Here is a 12,570-nt window from a genome sequence, read left to right on the forward strand (position 1 = left end):
CTCTTTAGCATCCTATCTCTAGAATGACTCTCGTACGCCCTGAATAAGGTGGTCCACTATCCAAAGTTTCTGAGTAAGAGGTGAAGGTACGTATTGGGAAGCCCTTTAATCAGACACCCAATCCCGCCCGCGGTAGCGGCCTCTACTGATCAATCTTGGTTGGTTTAATGCAAAAATTGATAAAACGGGTAAATGCATGAATGCGCATCCACTAATTTGAACCTAACATATGAGCTTTCTATGTCGGTTTGTTTAACCCAAGTATAAAGTATAAGATGTCGAGTTGGATTTAACGTTGATTTGCATGCAAGACAGAAATTAAACATCCATTTACCGAATTAGGTTTATGGTCCATAACGTGATCCATTTGTCTTAGTAAGGCATTTTGCAAATATGATGTTTGAATGAGCAGATTCATCATCTGATCCGTCCTGTATTCGGGTTAACCGAAGTCAGGATCATCCTAGACAAATGCTGGAAGGGGAACAGACCCTGCATCAGGCAACCAGAAGAGGCGCGAGCCTGTTGGCGATGCAAAGGGGTCTTCTCTGGTTTGAAAATAGAAACGTGAGTGGCCTGTTTAGGCGGGGTCAACAGACGATGGAAGACGTCTTCTGCCCATTGAAAAAGTTTGTAAAACGTTTTGAAAATTGGATGTTTGAACCCGTCTTGGTTTGAAAAGACCGTTTAGGCCGCTTTTGTGTTGATTTGAAGACCGGGACTTGAATAATCGTCATTGTTTTGACAATATTCGATGTCGGGTTCGATTTTGCAAGCTTGACATGAATAGTTTTTAAAATGATTATGAACTAATTGTTTTAAGTTCATTTGTTTGTAATTAATCAACATTCATCATCGTACTTGGGTTAAAATCCGACATGGTATGCAGAACCAAGGATGACTTTGTGTTGGTGACTAATACATTTGTTTTGAAAATGTAATGAAATGAGAAAGGCTTTAAAATACCCTTCAAAATGTAAAGAAATGAAATAAAAGGTTTTAAAATACCTTTTATAACGTAATTAACCAAATATTATCACCGAAACACGGATTAAACCGTCATGGTATTAGGAACCAAGGGTGAAAAATGTTTTATGGTTAAAAACTTGTCATAAAAAAATGAAAGATTTGAAAATACTTAAAATGGTAAAAAAACCGATTATTACAAATATGAAGTAAAAATGAAGGAGATGAAGAGACCAAACACGGTTTGGATTCAGGTTGAGCAGGCTGCTTTAGGCGCGAGCCTATGTGCTACATAAGTAGCCTCTACCTCAACCAAAAACCCAGTTTTGGCTCATTCTTCCCATGTTTTGGACCATGTTATGCATGATTTAGCATGTTATAGTCATGAAACATATGAAAACATGATAAAAGAAGATTTTTTTTACACCCTCATACTTACATGCTAGGCTTGTGGCGAGAAACCGACGAAAGTGTATTAACTTGTTTGGCCGGAAAACTCGGTTTAAATACCGCTTTAGTAAGTAAAAGAGTGTTTTGTTAAGTTTAGTGATGGTGTAGTGGTCGAGATGGTCAGTCAAGTGATTTAATGGACGATGACGGTACCAAACAATGTGTAAGGCTTGTGTTTATGATCGGTAGGTCATAAACACGTGTCGGATTGTGACTTGAGAAGTCGAGTCTAGAATTTTAAGGGAGAAAAGAGGGGCCGGACACTCGCATAACTCTCAAATGGTGGCATTTGAGGGGTATTTATAGGAAAATGGGTGGTCGTGTGTGTTTTGAGCGACGTGGCTGCATAGGCTGCTCAAAGAGGCGCGCGACATCTCGCACGTCTTCGAGGTGTCTTGTCACTGTCACACGAGGAAATCATGATTTGTTCTATCCTAGGATTTGGAAGAACTTGATTTGTACTTGACCATTTAGGATTCCGGGAAATCTTAACATGGAAGTATTTGAATGGTTTGTTTTTTGTGTTTGACTCGGTTTGACTCGTTGTTGGAGTCCGGATTTATATTTTGAGTCGGTTTTTGGTCTGGTGTCGGTTTTGACTCTAGTTAGTGTCATTGCGACCCCGTCGTCATGCATTAAACACTCCAGATACTTTTGAGAAGTTTTGAAATGTTTTATTTTCGAAATCGTTTTAAGTTTTCCGACGTATTATAGTTGTACACAAACTGTCGACCAAACGCTGCGATTCCTAAGCATGTTGTAGTCCGATAATCATCGGGTGTTTGTTGGAGACTCAACAGATACTGGGTATCTATAGAGCCCCCACTTTGACTGAGGCTTGGACAGGGCAAAAGTCAAAGTAGAGCCCCAAGGTCAATCGAAGATTACAACCTGGAGACCGAAGCGACGTCGAGGCGGCTCGAAAGGATTCGGGCCAAGGACCTGCCGTCGGGAAAGGCGACGCCAAGGCGACTCAAGGGTACGAGTCATGGACCTGTCGTCGGGAACAGTTTAGAGTTTGTCGACTATCCGTGTGGGTTGTTTAAAGTCCGTTAGACTACGTACAAAGGCTCGCCAGCCATAAGAAGGAGTCATACCTGAGGCATCTTCGGGATATGTCCTTGAGTCGTATCTTGTTTTCGGACAAAGGCTTGCCGGCTGTGTTGCGAATATGAAGGGGCTCGCCAGCCGTGGTGCGTATATCAAAAGGGCTCGCCAGCCGTGATGCGTATATGAAAGGCGCTCGCCAGCCGCGATGCGTAAATGAAAGGGGCTCGCCATCCGCGGTGCGTTGTAAGGCTCGCCAACCGCGATGCGTATATGAGAGGGGCTCGCCATCCGTGATGCGTATATAAGAGGGGCTCGCCAGCGGCGATGCATATATAAGAGGGGCTCGCCAGCCGCGGTGCGTTGTAAGGCTCGCCAGCCATATCGAAGGTCGATTGATCGACCGTGGGGGAAATAGCCGCGTTAGGTGGGCTTATTTTGGGGAGTTGTTTGAATTAGCGGGCTTCGTGAGGAAGCCTCCGTTATCCTGTTGGGGAATCTCGGTGTTTGTCTTGAATGTTTTTGGTGCCGGAAAAGGATAGGTTCGTGAGCCTAGCCCCCAGGATGGGTAGCGATTTTTGAATCTCGAGGAGAGATAGCGGTTTTTATTACCGTTGGTTTGAAATTTGAAGTTTGTGTGGGAAATTGGGCCAAAGCCCAAAATCTCGCTGAAAAAGCAAAGGGACACCCCATTGAGGCACGAGCCCTTTGGCGATAGAAGGGAGCTTCCTTGTTTTTGTAGAAAAGACGCGGGATCAGGCTGCTCCCTTCTCACTTCGTCTTCTCCAAATTTTCGACAAAATAACAAAACATCGCCATTGTTGGGTCTTCTTTCTTGCTTGAGTTCATGCCATTGCCAACATGTCATCTCAAGGTATGTAAATCCTCTAGAATCCATTTGTTTGTGTTGGTCTTTTTGTTGATTGAATTAGGGCAAAACCCTATACCCTCAAAAATTGAATTGGGCGTTTTTGATTGAGCCATTTTTTAGTGAAATTGATGATTGCATTAGGTTAGAAACCTGTTTAGGAGCATAGGGGCGCTTTTAGTTTGCATTTTGGCCCCCGTTCCCGCTCCTTATGCTTAAAAAATGTGAATGAGACGAGGAAACCTTCTCATTTCACAACGTCCAGTTTGTTTGCTTGAGTTGTGTGCCCCACTAGGTTGTATTGTAGTCGGGGAAGACCGTGTTTGCCATCTTGAACCTTGGTCGGGGTATTTGTGGGCAAAATTGGAATTTTTGCCATTTGCGACGGTCTTATGTCTGACAAAATAAGTGTCTGTTTGAGCTTAAATTGAGTCAGTTTGCTTTGAAATGGACCTTATTGGTAGTTTAGGTCGCTTTGAGACGTGGTAAAATCACGTTGCTTCGTCGTGGTTGTATTTTGAAATTTTGACCTGTTTGCGCTTGAATTGGCGTAAAACTGCCTTTTCGAGCCGTAGAAAATACCCCATTGTGTTGGGAATATATTGGTTGTTGGTGGACCTTGTGTGGGTCTTGAGGTGCCATTTTTGTTGTTGTTGTTTTGACTCGTCTTTTGCTTGAAAAGAAGGGCGAGTCGTTTTTTGTGCGGTTTTTGTGAATTGTTTTGTTTGGTTGGGTTCGGGCGGGATTGCCCTTGTTTTGTTTTGCAGGTTTTTATTGGATTTTTCTATTTTGTGCCGTCGTAATGCCGAAATTTTGGTTGACGTTTTTGTTTGTTCTTTGATTGCAGGGGAGTGTTCGGGGCCTACCGGGTCCATTGCTTAGACTTTGGAGGACCTGTTTGGGACTGGACCGGTTAGTACTCAGGCTAGCGCACCTGAGGTGGTAATAGAGGACGCTTCCGAGGAGGAGGGGGCCACCGAGGAGGTTGTTAGGGCTGAGGGAGCTGTTGAGTTTCGTGAGGGGCCCGTTGTTGGGGCTATTGGTGCTGAGGGAGCCATTGGGGCTCGGGAGGAGCCCGTTGTTGAGGCTGCTTGTGTTGAGAGAGCTCATACAGGGTCTGAGGCTGGTATCTCTGGGAGGAGGATTATTAGGAGGAGGGGTCCTCGGCCGACCAGACGCGAGTTGCAGAACGTCACTAGGGTCGTTGAGAGGCCTCCTCCCCGTCGTGTGGAGTCTCGTGGGCAGAAGAGATGGAGAGTGGAGACGGTTGAGGACGATGCTCACGTCGCGGGTTGGGAGGCTAGACGGGTTACAGCTCCGCGGGGGTAAAACTTCGGGCGGCGCCTGCTTGGGCCGAGGGTTTTGACGGTAGCCTGTTGTTGCTTCAGCTAGACAGACACATCTCCTACCGTGCGCACTAGGGCCTGGTACGTTGTACCGTTTCGTTGAGTTTTTGTTGTCATTTCAGACCTGAATAGGTGTTCTGATGTTGTTTATTTCCCAATTTCAGGAGATTGGTACCATGAGGACTTTCTCAGGCTTCTCCACATGCCTGGATTTTTACGACGTTCTCGGAGCTGGTACGAGGGCGTTGATACAGAGGTCGGCTTTGGGGTCGTTGGTGGCTGCTTGGCGCGATATTCACAGGGCTTCGATTAGGTCGAACTTGTGTCTGATCCGCGCCATTGTTGGACCGTTTCTGGGACACGACGTCGTCGTTCCACATGGAGTTTGGGGAGGTCGGTGTGACCTTAGAGGACTTTGCCATGATATCGGGCCTCCCCTGTAGCGAGACGCCCGTTGAGTTCTCGGAAATGCCGGAGAGAGTGTCTTCCCCCGCGGTAACGGGTTTGATCGGCAGTGCTTTGCCCGAGCCTTCTAATATCACTCCGTACTTGATCGCGAGCTCATATGTGAGGGATCACTTCAGGGGGAGAGCGGTGGGCTACGTTCCAGCGCCGTTGGCGAGTCTGGAGGCAGAGGTTATAGCTGACGCGCAGGAGGCGCGGTTGTGGTTATGGTACTTCTTGGGTACCACGTACTTTGGTAACAAGGGTGAGCGCTTATCGACCAAGGTACTTCCTCTTCTTGCCGACCTCGACATTTTGGGTCAGTTTGACTGGGTTACGCCGGCTCTGGCAAGTTTTACCCGGTACTTCCATGCTGCGCTGCGTCCGGAGGCGATGGGAAATGGTAGTTCTCCTGCTTTGGTTGGTCCCGGCCTCATCTTGGAGGTACGAGTGTTTTTGTAGTTTTGGTTGAGTTTGATTTTGATTTTGATTTTGATTTCGATTTTGATTTTGATTTATGGTTTGATTTTGGCAATTTTTGAAAAATTGGTTGATTTGTGTTTGCTGTGTTTGGTTACAGGCTTGGTTGTACGCTTACTTCGTCCCTCTGCGCTCGGGAACTACCGGTGGCGTTCCTTCGACCTACCCTGCTGTGAGGGCCTGGACGGTGGCTCGGAAGAAGTCGACTTAGGAGGACTGCAGGTGTCGCGTGAACGCCCTCCGAGTTGCTGACGTAAGTTGTTTTCTCTTACCCCTTTTGTTTTGTAGAAACAGATAGAGATAGGATGATTAGGTAGCTTAGAAAGCCCCCAGTTAGTTGATTAGCTCTTTTTCGAGCGCAGTTTGTCGGGTGGCCTTGGGAGCACTACACAGACGTGTCGGCCGCCGTCAGGGAGCGTTTGTGACCTCGCAGCGCCCAGCGTTTTTACTTTGAGACGGCGGTCAAGCCGGTTTGGTACCTGGGCGAGCTTTTAGCTCGTCAGTGTTTTACTGAGACTTTCGTGGTGCCGGTCGATCCGCCTAGGGTGTTGTTCCAGGAGTCGACCCCCGACGAGGTTGAGGAGCACCTTCACGGTCAGGGAGGTGAGGAGTTGTTGTTGCGAGAGGCTGACTACGACACCTTCCGGTTGTCGAGGCTTGCCTGATACCCGATTGAGGTATGTTTTCTCCTGTTCTTTTGTTTTCATTGCCTCTTTTGAGTAGGAGGGTTTGTTACCTTGGATGTGGACCCAAATTATAGGGGGTCGATGCGTTGATGAGGACCCAACCCCTAGTTTTCCTGACACAGACCACCTTTCAGGGGCCGGGTGGTGAGCAGCTACAGCTGAACCTGCCAGAGCCTGCGGTCGCTGAGGTGACCGATGCTGAAAGCTCCTCCTCATTTATGTTTTGCCTTGCATTGTATTGAAGGACCTTCTTGGTTGTAGGTGTCGACCGCTAGTCATCAAGCTTTGTGGTGGATGGCTAACCGGTGGAGGGCACTTGCTGGTGACCTGGCTACAAGGGAGTCTCGACTCGCTCAGGTACTTTTTGTAGGTTGTTTTTGTGTATTTTGTGTTGCATTTCAAGTTTTTAGATCTCAATGACCTGTATTGTGTTTTGCAAGGTGCTGCGGATCCGGCGGAGCTTGCTCGGGTCCGGGATGAGTTGGACACAGCCAGGTCAACGATTGAGGCCCAGGGGTTGGGGATCACCAGTTGAGACCAGGAGTTGAGGCGCCGCGAGGATGGGTTGCGGAGCCGAGATGCGGAGATTGTCTCTCTCAGGGCTCAGTTGGCTGCGGCGGAGGAGCTTCGCGTCACAATAGAGCATGAGACGTTGGAGAGTTCTCCAGAGAGGGGGCCCGAGTAGGAGGTGGTGTCTGCCTTGGCTGCGACTCCTCGTGATGTGACCATAAATGCGCATATTTAGCCCCCGAATTAGCCTTGTTCCCATGCTTTTTAGTGCATATTTGGGTCATTTATTGTCTTTAGTTCTTTGTTTTGCATATTCTTTGAGATTTTGATCCCTTGGTAGGAAAGGAGTAAGAATCTTGCATTTTCATGGCAAAACGAGACTAAATTGATTGAATTCAATGACCAAGCATCAAGGAGAGACAAGATTAGAAGGACTTTGTACATATTATAGTAGATGGGCAATGTTGAGGAAAGATCCTTGCATCCCCGAGGAAATCCCCAAGGATTTTATGAAGAAAAGGGAAGAAAAGAAGAAGAAACAATGCTGAGCTACAATCCGAGCGGATTGTCCTGAATCTGCCCGTCCTCCACAGCACGAGAATCCGTGCGTCTTCCTTCAAAGACGCCCGGGCAGCAGCTTCAGAATCCGGCCGTCTTCTCCCTAAGACGCCCGTCTTCCAGACCACGAATCCGCCCGTCCCGAGCCTAAGACGCACGGATTCCAGTCCAGCACAATTTCGTCTTCTTCAAGCCTCCGTGAAAGATGCCCTTCCTTCGAAAAATACCGGCGTTTCCCTGCTCAATTCTCAAAAGTGTAATTACTAGTTTAGCCCTTAGTTAACCCTAATGCATCTACCTAATTTCCACTATAAATACCCCATTAGTCTAATTAGAAGAGCAGGTTCTTCTTATCAATTCTTAGAGTAGTTAATATCAATCAAATCTCTCTTTAGTTTTGTAATCAACAATTAATCAAGTTTTAATACAAGTTTTATTTCCTTAATCTCTCTTTTGTTCATCCTTTATTTCGGGTAATTGAAGATTATTTGGGTTATTATTGGGAGATTGACAACCTCTCAATCAAGCATCAAGTACTTCTTTTATTCTTGCTTTATTATTGGAATCATTAGTAGGTATAATCCTCTTAATCCCTTTTTAATTATTGTTAATTGCTTTCATTTGTTCATCATGTTTCATTTTGTTGGTATGATTGACAACCTTGCTAGCATGATCAACATGATAATGAGTGAGTAGTGACCTACCTAGGGTTAATGGGTAATTAGGGGAAACCAACATGGGGAATGATTCATGCTTAAATTAATATGCTTTCATGGTTTATTTGCTTGCTTGTTTTGATCTCAACTCATGCACATGTTATGTTTGATGAAATGTGAGCCTATGAATCCTTGCATTTTTTACCCATCACCTATCTTTTCAATGAGACTTGTAAGACATAAACCAACTCGAGTCTCATTAGACCATGCATGTTGTTGAGTAGGGAAGATTAAGTCGACTTGTAGGTGTTGTACAATCTAATCGATTCGGCTCCGGGACCCAAACTTTCCTAGGATTGTAAGATATAACCCAACTCAATCCATCACAACAATAATTGCTTGCTTATAATTTGAGAACATGTTTGTATGACCAATTCCCATGATTCCCCTATGACCCCATGACACCCTAGTGCTTTTTATCAATTGTTTACAACCCTTTTAATTCATCTTGCTTATTTACTTTCATTGCTATTTAGTTTAGTGACCTTCTACATCAACCCAAATTGTGACACCCCTAAGACACCACTAATTTCAATAGAAATCTCATCTCAATTCCCGTCCCTTGGGATCCGACCTTTACTTGCCTCTTTACTAATTGTAGAGTTGTTTGTGAAGTTATAAATTGTGTTTTGGTCTAGGTGCTTCCAACGACAATTGTTCCGAAAAAAATAGAATATAGCTCCGAGTCCGACCAAAAATGGCGCCGTTGTTCTTGGTTTTGGTGTTAACTTGATTTAGATTTTCTTATATTGTTATTAGTTGTGTCTTTCTTTGCCTTGGGGAAGTAAAACTCCTCAAGGTTTGTTCTAATTGTTTTCAAGTTGTTTGATATTTTGCATGTCTAGAAGGTCACAAGGTGATTTGTTACCTTTTGATCGTGAAATTGAAAGAACTTTGATAACCAATAGAAGACTTGCTAGAAGGAATTTGAGAGGTATTGGTGAGGTTGTAGATATTCAACCAACTATTGAGTTCATCAACCCTTTTGCAAGAGAAGGTGAGGAGAACCCAACACAAAATACCACACAAAATCAACCCACAATGCCTAAGTTTTCATCACATTCCGTACCCACCGAGGAGAACCAACCCAATGGTACTCCCACACCACAACATCTAACCGGAAATTTTATTGCCAAATCCGCCTTTATCCAATTAGTCGAAAGGAGCCAATTTGGGGGGATGCCTAGTGAAGACCCTCATTCTCATATGGAAACCTTTTGTGACTATTGTGATGCGATTTCTCAAACCGGTGTAACTCAAGACCAAATTCGATGGGTCTTATTTCCTTTTTCTCTAATTGGCACCGCGAAACAATGGTTGAAGGGCCTTGATAAGGCCACTCTCGGAATTGATTCTTGGAAGAAGTTGGCTCTAGCTTTCTACAAAAAATTCTACCCACCGGAAAAGACTAACATGCTAAGAGCTCAAATTACGGGTTTTAAGCAAAGGGATGAAGAATCTTTGTATGAAGCTTGGGAGCAATTCAAGGGAATTTGTCGCTCATGTCCTCATCATGGACTTAGCGAGTGGTTCTTGGTACAACAATTTTGGAACGGTCTATATGAAGATTCAAGGAACATTCTCAACATGGGATCAAATGGAATGTTCACCGAAGTTGACGACAATCAAACATGGAACAAAATTGAGGAAATGGCGGTCCATAACTCCCAATATAGTAGACCTCGCAAGGCTACTAGAGGAGGAAAGCATGAAGTGGACTCCGTTACTCAATTGGGTGCTCAACTTAATGCTCACATTGACACAATCAACTTGAAGTTTGAAAAAGCAATGGCTAGACTTGAAGAAGTCTCAAAATCACCAAAGCATCATGTTAATGCCATGACGGCATCTTCATCAATCCCAAGTGGGATATGTGAGAATTGTGGAACTTTGGGACATGACCAAAGTGAATGTAGGGGAACAATTGAACAAGTGAATGCTTTCCAAGCATACAAGAGTGGTACCCCTTATTCCAACTATTACAATGAAAACACCAAATTCCATCCAAATCTCTCATACAAAAGCCAAAATGTTCAAAACCCTCAAACAACATACACCCCACCTCCCATGAGAAACCAAAATCAAAAACCCTTTTACAATCAAAACCAAGGTTACCAAAATCAAAATCCATACAATCAACAAAATGACCAAGGTTTTGATGTTCAAAAAGCGGTCCTCCAAATGCAAAAGAATCAACAAGAGTTTTTCACTCAAATGCAAAAAGATAGTCAAGCAAAGGAAACCACCATCAACAACATTCTAGCTCACACTAAGATGTTGGAAACCCAATTGACTCAACTAACATCTTCAAGCTCACAAAGACAAAAGGGGCAATTACCACCTCAAAGTAATCCCCTAAGACATGAAACGGTTAGTGCCATTCACTTGAGAAGTGGTACAAGGTATGAAGCACCGAAGAAGCAAGTTGAGGATGAAGTTGTGGAAGCTAGTGATAAAGAAGAAATTGTGCAAAACTCTAAAGATGGGGAACCATCAAAAGAAGAAATTTCAAAGAAAAATGAAGACAAGGTCAAGGAGAAGGAGCCCATTGTGATTAGACTTCCTTTTCCAAGTCGTCAAGTCAAGCCCAAATTTGATGACCAACTTGGAAAGTTTATGGAAATTGTGAATAATTTGGAAGTCTCGATTCCTTTCACGGAATTAATCAATCACGTGCCGGCCTATGCAAAATACATGAAAGACATCCTCACAAAGAAGAAGTCGATCCGGAAACTTGAGACTATCGCCTTCACTAAGGTGAGTAGTGCAATACTTCAAGGGAGTTCACCTCCAAAACTAAAGGATCCGGGAAGCTTCTCAATACTGTGTACCATTGGCGACACCACGATCAACAAAGCCTTATGTGATCTAGGGGCTAGTGTGAGTGTTATGCCGTACTCGGTGAGTAAAAGGTTGGGGATGGGAGAGCTCAAATGCACCAATATCACACTCCAAATGGCTGATAGATCGACGAAGACACCATTAGGGATATGGGAAGATGTTCCCGTACGAATTGGGAAGTTTTTCATCCCGGTGGACTTTGTCATTGTTGATATGGAAGAAGACTCCAACATTCCAATCATCCTAGGAAGACCTTTCTTACACACCGCGGGTGCGGTGATTGATGTGAAACATGGAGAGCTCACTCTAGAAGTGGGAGATGAAAGCATAACTTTTAATCTTGACAAGACTATGAGAGCTTCCCGTTTGCATGAACCACGTTTCATGATTGATCATTATAGCCGGAAGGATGATAGGAAGAAGTCGGAACTACAATGGAAGAAGAAAATTGAAGATGCTCCATTCAAAGAGCAAGTGAATTGTGACAAGGAGAGCTTGCAAAGCTCATCAAAATCAAGCAAAGAAGAAGAGGATGGCCTCATTGGCCAAGACAAGAAATTGGGAGAGTTGTCCCCATCAAATCAAGAAATTTTTAATGATCAACTTAATGAAGTTTGTGGTCTTTGGGACGACGAATTCGAAGGGATTTTTAATCCCTACATTGGTAATGCCATCGATCAAGACCGACAACAAGGGCCAAGGTCTATTGAAGACCTTTATCATGATAATGAACAAGCTTTTGATTACTTTTTCAAGGTGTTGAGCAACATCAACAACACCTTGGACATGCCCCCTTGACATCTCATCAAGAATGAGAGTTTGGTGGAGTCCTCCCTAAACCACCATTTGTAAATATTTCTAACTCCCTAACTCGCATTTCAATTCATGTATTGCATTTTTGTTATTTTTGGATTTTTTTTTTATACTTTGATCAAGATAATTGTCATGTTTGAGAGAAGTGAGGGAGGGACTAATGATTTCAATTGATGTGTAGTGCTTTAGCATAGTGTGGGGATAGAAATTGCCTAGGCTATTCATGCCTTAGTAGTGCCCCCACAATGAAGAACACGAGAGATGAAGAAGAATGAAAGAATGACAAGGGATATGCAATGTACACGGATGGAACTGAATCCGGGTACAAAGGGGTCGAATCCGAGCGTATTCAGGAGAATCCGCCCGTCTTCAGACAATCCGGGCATATTGGGTAGAAGCCGCCCGTCCCTCTGAGCTGAACTTTTGAAATATTTTTGACTGCAAGCGAATCCGGGCGTCCTGCATTCGAATCTGCCCGTCTTCAAAAATCCGCCCGTCTTGACAGGAAGACGCCCGTCTTTTTGGCTGAGGAAAACAAGAAAAATCCCTGTAAAGGAATCCGCCCGTCTTCTGTAAAAGACGCTCGTCCCGTGTTTGCGAATCCGAGCGTCTTCACTGAAAGACGCCCGTCTTTAGGGGAGTTTTTCCCAACCCAGAACAGACCGAATCCGGGCGTCCCGAGCAGAATCCGCCCGTCTTGCCCCTGCATTTCAAATTTTTCGGGTTTTATAAACCCCCTCCCACATTCATTTCTTCATTCCTTCATTCATAACACTACTCATAAACTTCAAAACCCTCATCCTCTCCATCACAAAAACAAGATTCCTCAACAACATTCACCAAAA

General features: G+C 44.4%; 1 non-coding gene across 1 annotated transcript; it reads right to left on the reverse strand.

Moving 5' to 3' along the window:
- Nucleotides 1-9,484: 9,484 nt before the first annotated feature.
- Nucleotides 9,485-9,591, reverse strand: LOC141616434 (small nucleolar RNA R71). The gene has a single exon (XR_012530783.1). It is a non-coding gene; the product is annotated as a small nucleolar RNA R71 (small nucleolar RNA).
- Nucleotides 9,592-12,570: the final 2,979 nt, after the last annotated feature.

The sequence above is a fragment of the Silene latifolia genome, chromosome 11, assembly GCF_048544455.1.
Source record: "Silene latifolia isolate original U9 population chromosome 11, ASM4854445v1, whole genome shotgun sequence".
Classification (NCBI taxonomy): domain Eukaryota; kingdom Viridiplantae; phylum Streptophyta; class Magnoliopsida; order Caryophyllales; family Caryophyllaceae; genus Silene; species Silene latifolia.